The 14,236-nt window shown below is 49.1% G+C and overlaps 1 pseudogene; it reads right to left on the minus strand.

Annotated features, from left to right (window-relative positions):
* Positions 1-13,457: 13,457 nt before the first annotated feature.
* LOC108580989 lies at positions 13,458-13,851 on the minus strand (annotated as a pseudogene).
* Positions 13,852-14,236: the final 385 nt, after the last annotated feature.

The following is a 14,236-nucleotide window of genomic DNA, read 5'->3' on the forward strand; positions in this document are numbered from 1 at the left end:
TGTTCCCTCCAGCCTTTGTCTTCCCCCATCATGACAATTTGTGCTCTTTCTCCCAGGAGGCTGAGGATGCGGCTCTGAGACCAGCCAGGCAAGAACCTCAGTCAGCGTCAGCAACAGCTGCTCCTCAATTTGCTTTCTGAATTATTTAGCCCTTCTTTGCTTCCATCCTAAATCCAGACCTTTTAAATTATTAATCTTTTAAATAGGCCTGTCCCTGGCTTGGAAGTTTGTATTTCTCTCCTGTCTCTGCCCAAGGCTAGACGTCTTAGAGAAGAGTTATCTCTGCCCTGAATAATTTTCTCTGGCTCTGGCTCCTGGTAATTAAATCTGGCTGGGTTCTAACCAAGGAAAGGGAAACCATTTTCACAATGGAATCAAAAGAGTTTCTTTTCTACAAATGCAGACTTTTACTTGCCCGAGCTCACAGGGCTTGTGTCACAGCTGGTGATCTGAGACCCAGACCCTCTCACCACCTCCCAGCCACCACCATGCCAGAAGGAGACAAAACTCACGCTGCTGTGAGACGTGCTCTGCCTCCCGTGACCGCTGCGTCCTTTACTTATCTCTCAGTTCTCCTGCAGCCCCGTGAAGTCCCTGAAACCTCTGGGGATGCAGGAGCCCTACACAGCCAACAGATCAGGAGAGAGGTCCTGAGCTCTGCTGTCATGCAGTGGCTCCCTGCTGGCCTCCATGTGCTCACCTGCAAGTTGAGAGGGTGGCACCATCTCTCAGGGCCACAGAAGTTGGAGTTTTCGAGTCTGAAACCTCATTTGGCCGTTAGAAAGCTGAGTCGCACAGGTTATAATACACCTCTGACTGGACCCCAGGACTTGATTTCTCACCCAGGGTTCAATCCTACAACTGGGCTGCCCCTCACTCAGCTCCCCAGACTTTATGCCAGGCATAGAGGGAAGTGGGACCTTTAGCCTGAGAGCTAAGGGAGGGCTCCTTCCTGCTTCTCAGCCTTCTCAGGAGCCCTTTCCTGGGCACCTTCTCTGCCTGGTGAACTCAGACTTTCCTTCCTTCAGTGCAGAGCCACCCCTAACTCCTGCCCACCTGGCCTCTCAGAGCAGGGCAGGATGGCCTATCCAGTATCCCCTCTCCCTCACCCTTGCATCCTCTCCTGGTCCTTTGGGGTATTCCCCAGACATGTGAATTTACTATCAATTCTGTCTCCCCTGTTAGTCTGTTACTTCCAGACAGGGCAGGAAACTATAACCTCTAGGCAGGGCTGTATCTGTGTTTCAACAAGTCCTGATTTTCATACCCTGAAGCTTCAGAACCCTTGGACTAATTCCCAAGCAAATCAGCGGCCTCTCCTTCCAGCCAGGAGGCATCACAGCTCCAATTTAGCACAACCCAGCTTGGGGGCTTGGGCTACTGGAAGGGAGGCCACAGGGTCAAGATTAGGCTGGAGATACCTCAGAAAGTATCTAGAAATGTCTGGTATGACCAGGTTGCAATCAGAAAAGGAGTGTCCAGGCCACTGGGTGACTGTCCTACTATGTCCCAATGGCTCCATCATTCACCGAGCGCTGTAGAACTTCGAATGTGGGACAAACGCATGTCCCTAGGACTGTTGAGGTTGCTCAATTCCTCAATCTAGACCTGGTCTGTTCAAAAGGCAGGGACAGGGTCTGCACTATCCTGTCTTCCTCACAGCCTGGCACAGGCCTGGCACCCATAGGCCCTTGCTCTGTGGCTCTGCCTGGCAGAAGCTGACCCAGTGTCAGAAGAGTCTTCTAGCAGTTGGAGCTGCCTGGGCACCAAAAGGGCTGCTTGAGAGGATGAGTCCCTATCACTGTCAGTGCTCAGGCTGACATTAGCTGGGTCAGACATTAGCTGGGTCAGGTGCTAAGCTGGGAGTGCTGTATTGGGAGGGAATTGCCTTCTGTTAGTTGTTCATTGCTTAGCTTGAATCATTTCCCACAGCATTTCAATAGCTGGGTAAATCAAATCTCCCTAGTGGAATCTTAGATGATAGGTGAGGAGGGTGGTTTTGGGGCAGCGGATCCAGGCTAATGAGCAGTGATGCTCATGAGCAGCTCCCTATTCTTCTAGCTGAGGTCATCTCAGCTGACCATTCCCTGACGGGTTGTAGCCAGAGTCTTGGTGGAAGTTGTCTGCTCCTCCACCCCCTCTTCTCTGCCCTCTTCTGATCAAGAGCCTAGGCTGGGGGTGGCATACAGTGGGGATGAGTAGGAGAGTGGAATCCTGGGTCGGAGGCTCTCGCTTTTATTATAACAAGAAGTTCCAAGAGATATCAACTCATTCCCATTCCCACTATGCAGGGGCTCTAATTAAATTTTTCTTTTTTCTAATTTCCATGTGTCAGACAAAATTACAAAAACTTTAGTTATAGATTGAATTGGCTTTTATTAGCAATTCATGAATCAGGGAACACCTCATTCTACAAAATAGAATGAATGTTCTGATGAGCTGAGCAGAGGAGATTGGCTTCATAGCATGAAAAGGGCTGAGGAAAGCAGAAACAAAGAACAAAAAGCAGATTGGTTGTTCCTGACTTACTTTCCTTATGAAGGTTAAAGCAGAGGGAACTTCTTCATGATGCCAGCTGAAACTGACGTGTTTGGGGATTTGGCTATTATCTCTCCCGATTTCTTGCAAGGTCAGATAGATAATTTAGTGTTGGCTTGGTGGTGTGGAACTTCAACATGAGTAATTCCATTTTGGTTTGGTCTGTTGGGCCTACTGCAGGAGCTCAGGCCAAACCAATGGCCTCCTATCAATTTTATTTAATACTTTGAAGGTAGTTCACGTTCCCTACCTGTGGGTAAACAATTAATGCTCTGTTAATTATTGGATCTGATGGAGATTAGAACTGTACTTTGCTTGGGAGCTTGGGTTTTCTTTTTTTCCGTTTTCTTCCACTTTCTGAAAGAAGCAGTTTCAGAGTAGGGAGGGAGACAAGAAAAAAGGAAGCCCATGTTTAGTGAACATCTGCTAAGTGCAGCAGGCTTCTTTGTCAGGGCTCTCAGGAAATCCTTACAACAATGTGAACAAGTCTTGTTACTCTCATCTTTACTGAGGGAGGCCAGTTGGAAGTAATGGGAGTGGAGCCCTGACATGCAGGGGTGGGCAGCCTGGAGGAGGGATGTCTGGGTGCCCAAGGGGAGCCGGGATCCTGCCAAGAGGCTGCAGGGCCGCGCTGGTCACAAGAGGGCGCCCCACATTGCCATATCTGGGCTGGGGGTGGTGGAATGAAGACCACAAAGAGGGACCGTCCTGTGTGCTCACATACTGGTTCCTCTCTCCAGGTTTTTTCTTTCTTTCCTTTTTTTTTGAGACAGAATTTCGCTCTCGTTGCCCAAGTTGGAGTGCAATGGTGCGATCTCGGCTCACCAAAACCTCCACCTCCCAGGTTCAAGTGATTCTCCTGCCTTAGCCTCTCGAGTAGCTGGGATTACAGGCATGCACCACCACGCCTGGTTAATTTTGTGTTTTTAGTAGAGATGGCGTTTCTCCGTGTTGGTCAGGCTGGTCTCGAACTCCCGACCTCAGGTGATTCACCCGCCTTGGTCTCCCAAAGTGCTGGGATTACAGACGTGAACTATCGCACCCCGGCCTCTCCAGGTTTCTTGAAGAAGGTCAGCATGAGGTCCCTCTGGCAACTGGAAACACAGCTGGCTTTCAGGCCCTGCGGAAGGCATGCCTCTGTAACTCAGGGCTGGCTGTGTCAGAGGAGGGAGGATATTTGTTGTTGATTAGGGCGTGTGCAGTTTGTGCGTGCTGCGTTGGGAGTGACTGTTTATAAGTGTGTGGGTGTAAGTGTGTGAGTTTCTCCAGGATCCTAGGGGACTGTGGGAGGGGATGGCGGGGAAGGGCCTGTTCCTGGTTCCAGAGGGCTGTGGCTGCTGCTAAAAGGAGGGAACCTGAAGCAAGATCCAGCTCAGTGCTCTTTCAGGTCTGGGGCTGAAACCTGTCTTGTTTCCCCATCAGAGGCAGTCCTAGGCCTGAAAGAGGAGGGATGGACCTTTGCCTTGCTGCTGGTGGTGGTGGGCACTTCCCCCTACCCTGGTCCAGCAGGACTGCATATTGGGGGCTTCTCCAGGGGCCTGCCAAGCTCCAAGCCTTCCAGTGATGCCTCCTTCCCTAGCAAAGGTTAGGACCTACAGCAGTGGCCAAGCCCTGGAGCCTGTTCAGTCTCGCCCGGAGGACCTGGTGTCACCAAGATTTGCCTGGGGGCACAGCTGCAGTCTTGTGACCCAAGAAATACCACTGGTCTCAGTTTAGACCAGAACTTTTTTTCCCCCTGAAAGCTTCGTGGGGGCAGTGGCAGGGAGCCCAGGTTTAGGTGTGGGAGGGGCAGTTGCCATGAGCCTGGAGGCTTCTTGCTGCTCTCACCACAGTCATCAGACAGCTGCTTCACATGGATAAGCTCTGCAGGCTGTACCCTGGCCTGGTGTCTCAGCCGGGGATTTGGAGGCATTAGGGTTGGTGGAAATTAAACCTAGAGTGGGAGCCTCATGCCAGTAGGCTGACGCCCTGAACAGTGTACCAGAGCAGGAGGAAGTCCTGAGGCTTCTCAGAGCCAAATTGGGATGGGGGATAGCAAGCCCCAGGAGTCTCGGGATTATGAAACATGCCAGGGACAAGAGCAGGACTCTGCAGTGCACGGGAGACCCCTAGCTGGGGAGGGGGAAGACAAAAAAAGATTCATTGGAGCCACGGTCTCTCACAAGGTCTTGGTTGGTTTATCTGTCCCTATCCAGACTTCCCCTGCAGGACCTTCCCCCCAGCAGCCTGGCCTTAGCTCTGAACTCCCTATTCTTCCCAGGAGCTTCAATTCCTGGGCCCAGTCAAACAACCATGAGATAAGCATGACAGAAAAACATCCTTCTGGGACCTGTTTCAGGGAGGAGTGGGGCCTGCAGGGAGCCGGAGATTTGGGGAACAAGGCTTAATGACCATGTAACCATTAAGAAGGAAGCATTGGCCAGGCACGGTGGCTTATGCCTGTAATCCCAGCACTTTGGGAGGCTGAGGTGGGAGGATCACAAGGTCAGGAGATGGATTAGATCCGAACCATCGAGACCATCTTGGCTAACATGGTGAAACCCCACCTCTACTAAAAAAATACAAAAAAGTAGCCGTGCATGGTGGCGGGTGCCTGTAGTCCCAGCTATTTGGGAGGCTGAGGCAGGAAAATGGCATGAACCTGGGAGGCGGAGCTTGCAGTGAGCAAGATCGCACCACTGCACTCCAGCCTGGGCAACAGAGCGAGACTCTGTCTCAAAAAAAAAAAAAAGAAGAAAGCATTGCTGTCAGGCCTGGGTTGGTCAAAATTTTGGTACAGCTGCCTGGTAGCCATGTAACCTTAATGAGCAAAAATTACTTAACTTCAGTTTCATCATTCACAGAATGGGAACAATAATTACCTGGCAGAAGTATGAAGATTTAGAAATTAGGAAAGTAAAGCCCCTGATCAACAGTAAACACTGTTATTATATTCTTTAGTAATACACAGACCCCTCCACACCCAGGATGGCTCCGGGCTTCTCACCTTTCTAAAAAGCAGGCATCTTTTCTGGGCTCCAAGAAAAGCAGTCCTCCAGCCTGGCCAACATAGTGAAACCCTGTCTCTACTAAAAATACAAAAATTAACCAGGCATGGTGGCACGCACATGTAATCCCAGCTACTTAGGATGCTGAAGCAGGAGAATCGGTTGAATTCAGGAGGTGGAGGTTGCAGTGAGCTGAGATCGCACCATTACACTCCAGCCTGGGCAACAGAGCAAGACTCCATCTCAAACGAAAAAAAAAACAAAAGTCTGGGCACCATGGCCTACACCTGTAATCCCAGCACTCTGGGAGGCCGAGGCGGGCAGATCACAAGGTCAAGAGATCAAAACCATCCCAGCTAAGACGGTGAAACTCTGTCTCTACTAAAAAATAAAAAAAATTAGCCAGGCGTGGTGGTGGGCACCTGTAGTCCCAGCTAATTGGGAGGCTGAGGCAGGAGAATGGCGTGAACCCGGGAGGCAGAGCTTGCAGTGAGCCAAGATCACGCCACTGCACTCCAGTGTGAGTGACAGAGCAAGACTCTGTCTCAAAAAAAAAAAAAAAAGAAAAAGAAAAAGAAAAGAAAAGCAGGCCGGGTGCAGTCACTCATGCCTGTAATCCCAGCACTTTGGGAGGCTAAGGCGGGCAGATCATGAGGTCAGGAGTTCAAGACCAGCCTGACCAACATGGTGAAACCCCATCTCTACTAAAAAAAAAAAAAAAAAAAAAAAAATTATCTAGGCGTGGTGGCACGCACATGTAATTCCAGCTACTCAGGAGGCTGAGGCAGGAGAATCACTTGCATCCGGGAGGCAGAGGCTGCAGTAAGCCGAGATTGTGCCACTGCACTGCAGCCTGGGCAACAGAGTGAGACTCCATCTCAAAAAAAAGAAAGAAAGAAAGAAAGAAAGAAAAGCAGTCCTGGCTGGGCACAGTGGCTCACGTCTGTAATCCCAGTACTTTGGGAGGTTGAGGTGGGCGGATCACGAGGTCAGGAGATCAAGACCATCCTGGTCAACATGGTGAAACTCTGTCTCTACTAAAATACAAAAAACTAGCTGGGCGTGGTGGTGCACACCTGTAGTCCCAGCTACTTGGGAGGCTGAGGCGGTGGAATCGCTTAAACCGAGGAGGCAGAGGTTGCAGTGAGCCAAGATCGTGCCACTGTGTACTCCAGCCTGGTGACAGAGCAAGATTCTGTCTCAAAAAAAAAGAAAGAAAAAAGAAAAGCAGTCCTATAATTTGCCTGCACTAGCGTGATAATGAATTGGTAAAAAGTTAATGTCACCCAGGCAGTAATGGATCAATTTCTCCCCGTTAACAAGAGACCTCTGGGAAGATACCTTGATTTCAAAGAGCAAATTTATTGGCTGGCAGGCAGTGAGTCCTGTGGGTGAAGGGCCAGGTGTGTCTCTCCTTTACTCCTGGATCTATTTTACAGCAGTAGAAACACAGAACTTCTCAACTTTCTGAGCAGAAAGAGTCTGAGTTGGCTGCTTGTTTCAGTAGGAGCCCAGAGGCTTTGTCTAAGGCCCTGGTGATGTCCCTTGCCTATCATGGACCGGGCACGGTGGCTTACACCTGTAATCCCAGCACTTTGTGAGGCTGAGGTGGGTTGGTGGATCACCTGAGGTCAGGAGTTTGAGACCAGCCTGGCCAATATGGTGAAATCCCATCTCTACTAAAAATACAAAAATTAGCTGGGCGTGGTGGCTTGCACCTGTAGTCCCAGCTACTCAGTAGGCTGAGGCAGAAGAATCACTTGAACCCAGGAGGCAGAGGTTGTGGTGAGCCAAGATTGTGCCACTGGAATTGAGCCTGGGCGACACAGCGAAACTCTGTTTCAAAAAAAACAAACAAAAAAAAATACAAAAATTAGCCAGGCGTGGTGGTGGGTGCCTGTAATCCCAGCTACTTGGGAGGCTGAGGCAGGAGAATCACTTGAACCGGGGAGGCAAAGGTTGCAGTGAGCCAAGATTGTGCCACTGCAGGCCAGCCTGGGTAACAGAGAGAGACACTCTATCTCAAAAAAAAAAAAAAAGAAAATAGGACCAGGTGCAGTGGTTCACGCCTGTAATCCCAGCACTTTGGGAGGCCAAGGTGGGCGGATCATGAGGTCAGGAGTTGGAGACCAGCCTGATCAACATGGTGAAATCCCATCTCTACTAAAAATACAAAAATTAGCTGGGCATGGTGGCGTGTGCTTGTAATCCCAGCTACTCAGGAGGCTAAGGCAGGAGAATCGCTTGAACCGGGAGGTGGAGGTTGCAGTGAGCTCCTCCAGCACTGGTGGACAAGAGAAGGCATGAACACGGGCTAAGGGTCTGTAAGATTTTTCCTTCTTCCCAGTTCACCCTCAGTCTCCCATCTCTGCTTCAGAGCCTCTCAATCATCCAGGTAACTCCCTTAGGTAAGGCTGGGAGAAGCCTGATTCATGGCACACAATAGGTGTGCCTCATTCCACATAACAGGTGGAATTGAGTTGAATGCAGGCCATAATGGTGATGGGAGGGAAGAGGCTTTCAGTGAACTTAGTCCAGGAACAGGGAGATTGTGGGTGGGCAGCGCCCCAGTATCAAGTGCCAGGAGCCAATGAAGGCCCTGCCCTGTTGGGTGAGCCTACTGCCGAAACCTGGCAGCCACTCGGGTTCCTCCCTGCCCCCACCCCCACACCCGACCTGCTCAATCAGCCTCCTCCTAAACTACCTGGAATTGGCTCTGCCTATTTCCAGTCCTTCTCTTGGGCATTATTATTTCCAGCCCAGAAGGCTGAATTATAAATGAAATTCTTGCCTGTAGTCCTGGCCTCTTACAGACTGTTGCACAAACCCCATCAAAGTGATATTTCTGAAACCAAAATGGTGATGATCCTTCTCCCTGCTTAAATACCTTCTATGGGCCAAGGCTCACGCCTGTAATGTCAGCATTTTGGGAGGCCGAGGTGAGCAGATCACTTAAGGTCAGGAGTTCTAGACCAGCCTGGCCAACACTGTGGAACTCCATCTCTACTAAAAATACAAAAATTAGCCAGGTGTGGTGGCACATGCCTGTAGTCCCAGCTACGTGGGAGGCTGAGGCAGGAGAATAGCTTGAACCCGGGAGGCAGAGGTTGCAGTGAGCCAAGATGGCATGACTGCACTCCAGCCTGGGAGACAGAGAGAGACTCTGTCTCAAAAAACAAACAAACAAAAAACCTTCTGTAGCTCCCTATTTCCTACACAGTAAAGCTCAGATTTTTTTCTTTTGTTAAAAAAGACCACTATGGGCTGGGCATGGTGGCTCACGTCTGTAATCCCAACACTTTGGGAGGTTGCAGTGAGCCAAAAACCTTTTTTTTTTTTTTTTTTTTAGAAGGATTCTCACTCTGTCACCCAGGTTAGAATGCAGTGGCGTGATCTCAGCTCATTGCAACCTCCACTCCTGGGTTCAAGTGATTCTCCTGCCTCAGCCTCCTGAGTAGCTGGCACTACAGGCACTTGCCACCATGTCCAGCCAATTTTTGTATTTTTAGTAGAGACGGGGTTTCACCATGTTGGCCAGGCTGGTCTTGAAATCCTGACCTCATGATCCAGCCACCTCAGCCTCCCAAAGTGTTGGGATTATAGGCATGAGCCACCAAGCTCAGCCTAAATCAAATTCTTTAAAATGACACACAATGTGCCCTGAGACCTCTGACCTCCCTGTGCCTGCTTTCCCCTCCAGCTGCTTCTCTTACCCACCACCCTCACCTTCCCTCTATGCACTGGTCAGACTGAACTGTCTACTTCTGGTCTGGCAAATGCCATGCTCCCTCCATCATTCAGGGCTTTGTATATGTGTATGCCCCCTCAAGGTGGAATGAGCATTGGTACACATACCCCTTGTTTCCCTCTGCTTAATTTGGTCAATTTCTATTTGTCCTTCAAGCATCATACTGTACTTCCCTTCTACTGGAAAGCCTCCATTGATCTCTCCACCTTTGCCATCCAAGATTGGGCCTGGGTGCCCACCTGCCCCAGGCTCCCACATCTCCCTATGCTCTCTTGGCTTTTATGAAGACTTCTAGCCTTTTTTTTCCCCATGCACCAATTTACTTTATGCTCCGTCTTGAGTCTATACATTTCTATAGGGTAGGAACCCATCTTGTTTGCCGTGATCTCTCCTAGGGCCTAGCACAGTGCAGCCACATGGCAGGCATGTAGCAATAATGGCTGTAATATCAACCATAGCCCACATTTATTCAGCAGGCACTATCATGTGGTGGGAACCACTCAGGGTGCTGTCAGTCATAGTGTGCTTAGTCCTCATGTGGCTGGGTAGCACCCAGGATCCATCCCTACTGATCTCCTGTCCTTTGGAGGCAGATAGGTGAAAAACACATTTCCCAGCCTGACTCCTTCAAGAGCAATAGGTACATACAGGGATCCAACATTTAGGCCCTCATGAAATTTGGAAGGTGGAAGAGGCAGAGTCCGCCTTCCTTCTGCTTTGGCTGCTTCTTTCTGGCAAGCAGGGCCACGCAGATGCACACTTTCCTGCGGCAGCATCCAGTGTCCAGTTACCACCTGTGGGGAATACGGGGACAGTTGGTGGCAACAGCAGTGGAGGCCCCGTCTGCTCCCTGGGGTCTCCACTGCTGTTGAGCCATGCCAGTGTAACCCAGAACTCTGCAGTGCCAATGGCAATCTCCAGGTGCCCTACCTTGCTTCCTGCTCAGGTAGAGGTGGCAGACCCTCTGGACTGTGTCTTACTTCCTCTCCTCTCCCCATCCAGACACTCCAACCACCCCGTAAGCACCTAACCTTTGTCTCAAATCACTTTCTGCCCAAAGTACCTCCACTGGTTCCTGTGTCCTGCACTGAACTCTGCTGACTCATACAATTTTTTTTTTTTTTTTGGATACTGAGTCTTACTGTATCATCTAGGCTAGAGTGCAGTGGCGTGATCTCGGCTCACTGCAGCCTCCACCTCCTGGGTTCAAGTGATTCTGCTGCCTCAGCCTACTTAGTAGCTGGGACTACAGGCATGCACCACCACGTCCGGCTAATTTTTGTATTTTCAGTAGAGACGGGGTTTCATCATGTTGACCAGGATGGTCTCGATCTCCTGACCTCGTGATCTGCCCACCTCGGCCTCCCAAAGTGTTGGGATTACAGGCATGAGCCACTGCACCTGGCCAGACTCATACAATTATTATCCTCATTTTACAGAGGAGGAAATTAAGGCCCAGAGGAGTTAAGTAATCTTCCCAGAGCCACACAGCCAGTCAGTGGTAGAACCAGGCTTTGAACCCAGGGATTTCTGACCCCAGCACCTACCATACTTGCTACCTCTGGGAATGTGCGTTTCTGAGTGCCCGATGTGGGAGGAGGCACAGAGAGCCTTCTGGCAGGGAGCTGGGCTGACTTCCATGCAAGCAGGTCCCGAGGCAGGGTCCCAAGGTGTCTGCCCCTTCCTGTGCAGTATAAATTGCTCAGCTTCCTGGGGAAGGTCCCAGAAGCTAAGCTGCACCAGATGGGATGAGGGGGAGGGAGGCTGCCTAGGAGAGCCAGGGTGTCTAGTCAACAGTGTCAAGCTTGTGGAAGAAATATTCCTTTTGTTGTTCATATCCTTTTTGCTCTAATCACTGTGAGACGATCCGGTACATCGTTGATCGGTGCAAACGTGCATTTAAGACCTTGAGAGAATACAGCACGACAGGGAGGCCACCGTAATGACTGTCAGGACAATTTACCAAAAGTTTGGAGTATTCCTTAGTCAAGGTCCCCATGAACCAAACCAATGAAAATAAACAGGCCGGGCGCGGTGGCTCAAGCCTGTAATCCCAGCACTTTGGGAGGCCGAGACGGGCAGATCGTGAGGTCAAGAGATCGAGACCATCCTGGCTAACACGGTGAAACCTCGTCTCTACTAAAAAATACAAAAAACTAGCCAGGCGAAGTGGCGGGTGCCTGTAGTCCCAGCTACTCGGGAGGCTGAGGCAGGAGAATGGCGTGAACCTGAGAGGAGGAGCTTGCAGTGAGCTGAGATCCGGCCACTGCACTCCAGCCTGGGTGACAGAGCAAGACTCTGTCTCAAAAAAAAAAAAAAAAAGAAAATAAACAAAAGAAAACCAAAAGTTAATGGCTAGAACAAACTATTAACTCAGTCTCTGAGTCTACAGGGCAGTAAAGAAGATTTCTAGATGTTGCTCTGTTTCATGATAAGCAGGTCTATGCAGTCCTACCCACAAATACCAAGAGAGCTGACAGGCTGGCCAGTTGCAGTGGCTCACACCTGTAATTCCAGCCCTTTGAGAGGCTGAGGCAGAAGGATCACTTGAACCCAGGAGTTTGAGACCAGCCTGGGCAACATAGCAAGACCTCATCCCTATTTTTAAAAAGAAAAAGAGCTGAGAGGCTGGAAAAAGAGGGTGACAAATCCAGTTTCTCAGAAATAAACATTTAATAGGAACTCACAAACAGAAGTCATGACTTGGGCAGCCACAAGATGGTGGGTCCTTGCACTGTCGATGCTGCTCTCCAGACCCAGGGCTTATACACCACAGGGAAAGGGCATCTGTGCTTCAGGAGGAATGTGTGGGATAGTTGAAATTGACTCCTTAGGGAAAGGCAAGCACACTACGTGCGTCATAGCCTACAAATTGCCTAAGGGCAGGATTTATGTTAAATGCATGCTAACAGTAGACAAAGTAGAAATCTCAGTGACATTCCCATAACTGGGGTTAATCAGAAGTCAAAGTGGCAAATTAGCATCCAGGATGGAGTTGCTTTAACCACCACATGTTCTCAAAGCATTTTTATTTGGAAAGGGGTCAGGCAGTGGCAGTCTGACAGATTTTCCTAGTTCACAGTTTGCACCAGGTGTTCCAGTGAACTTTCTGAGTAGTTTAGCCACAGGCATGAAGGTTGTTCATATAGAAACTGTTATGATAATTTCTCTGAAGTCGGTAGCAAGTCTTCCAGTTTCAACTTGCAGGGCTCTAAGACTAGAAATCTATTTTTTTTTTTTTTCGAGACAGAGTCTTGCTCTGTCACCCAGGCTGGAGTGCAGTGGCGCGATCTCGTCTCACTGCAAGCTCCACCTCCCAGGTTCATATCATTCTCCTGCCTTATCCTCCAGAGTAGCTGGGACGACAGGCGCCCACCACCGCGCCCGACTAATTTTTTTTGTATTTTTAGTAGAGACAGGGTTTCACTGTGTTAGTCAGGATGGTCTCGATCTCCTGACCTCGTGATCCGCCCGCCTCAGCTTCCCTAAGTGCTGGGATTACAGGCGTGAGCCACTGAGCCCGGCTTTTTTTTTTTTTTTTTGAGACAGATTCTCATTTTCTTACCCAGGCTAGAGTACAGTGGCACGATCTCGGCTCACTGCAACCTCCGCCTCCTGGGTTCAAGCGATTCTCCTGCCTCAGCCTCCTGAGTACCTGGGATTACAGGTGTGTGCCATCACACCTGGCTAATTTTTGTATTTTTAGTAGAGGCGGGGTTTCGCCTCAGGTGATCCACCCGCCTTGGCCTCCCAAAGTGCTGGGATTACAGGCATGAGCCACTGCACCCGGCTGACTAGAAACCTTTTTAAGCCAGGTCAGTTTTGTTCCAAGGGGTGCTTTATTGGCTCTGTAATGCCAACCTTAGTTCCTTAAAGCTGCCTAGTCATATCTCAAAATATGACATTCCAGTTAAAGCCTTGGTTAATTTAACCAGTGTTTCCATTATGTTTGCTACAGGAAAACAGGTTCTAATTGAACTTATGCAAACAATTATATTGCCATAAAAATAAGAATACTTACTAATAGTTTCATAATTCTGGAGGGATTGGGTAGGGAGAAAAAAGTAAATGTTATCATTTTTGTTCACAAAAGTATACTTTACCAAATTTCTGTAAGCTACAGATAGCTTAAGAAAAAAGAAAAAAAATTCTTAAATCAAGAAAACAAATTATTTATTTATTTGAAATGAAAGGCCTCATATTTATTACTGAACCCAGCCAACCAACATGTTCATAACAGATTCAGAGAGGAAAACATGTTGAACTCTCCAGATAGTGGTGACATTTTCAGCTTCATATGGTAACGTGACTGTGACCTTCAGACAGTATAAATATGTGTGCCATCTTATGTGCAATTCTTTATAGACCCAGCTTCGTTCTTCTCCAATGTCTCCTTTTGGAGTTGTACCTTATTTTATTACCAGTTTTCATCTGAATCCACTGCGGAATGGAACGATTTTGCTTTTGTTTCTTAGCCAGGAATGGCTTAATCCTGAAGTTCTTGTGAGAAGACATGGCAAGAAGCAGAGTCAAGCACACACCACGATGGCAGAGAAACAAAGAGAGTATTATATTTTATTAATCTTTTTTTTTTTTTTTTGAGACAGAGTCTTGCTGTCACCCAGGCTAGGATGCAATGGTACTATCTTGGCTCATTGCAACCTCCACCTCCCGGGTTCAAGCGATTCTCCTACCTCAGCCTCCCAAGTAGCTGGGATTACAGGCGCCCGCCACCACACCCAGCTAATTGTTGTATTTTTACTAGAGACGGGGTTTCACCATGTTCATCAGGCTGGTCTTGGAAGTCCTGACCTCAGGTCATCCACTCCCCTTGGCCTCTCAAAGTACTGGGATTACAGGCATGAGCCACCACACCCGGCCTAGGAAACAAATATTAAAGAACCAGAAATATTTTAAACAAAAAGGCACAAACATTATCTCGGCCATGATCTAGTCACATGCA

Source organism: Papio anubis, chromosome 1 (assembly GCF_008728515.1).
Source record: "Papio anubis isolate 15944 chromosome 1, Panubis1.0, whole genome shotgun sequence".
NCBI lineage: Eukaryota > Metazoa > Chordata > Mammalia > Primates > Cercopithecidae > Papio > Papio anubis.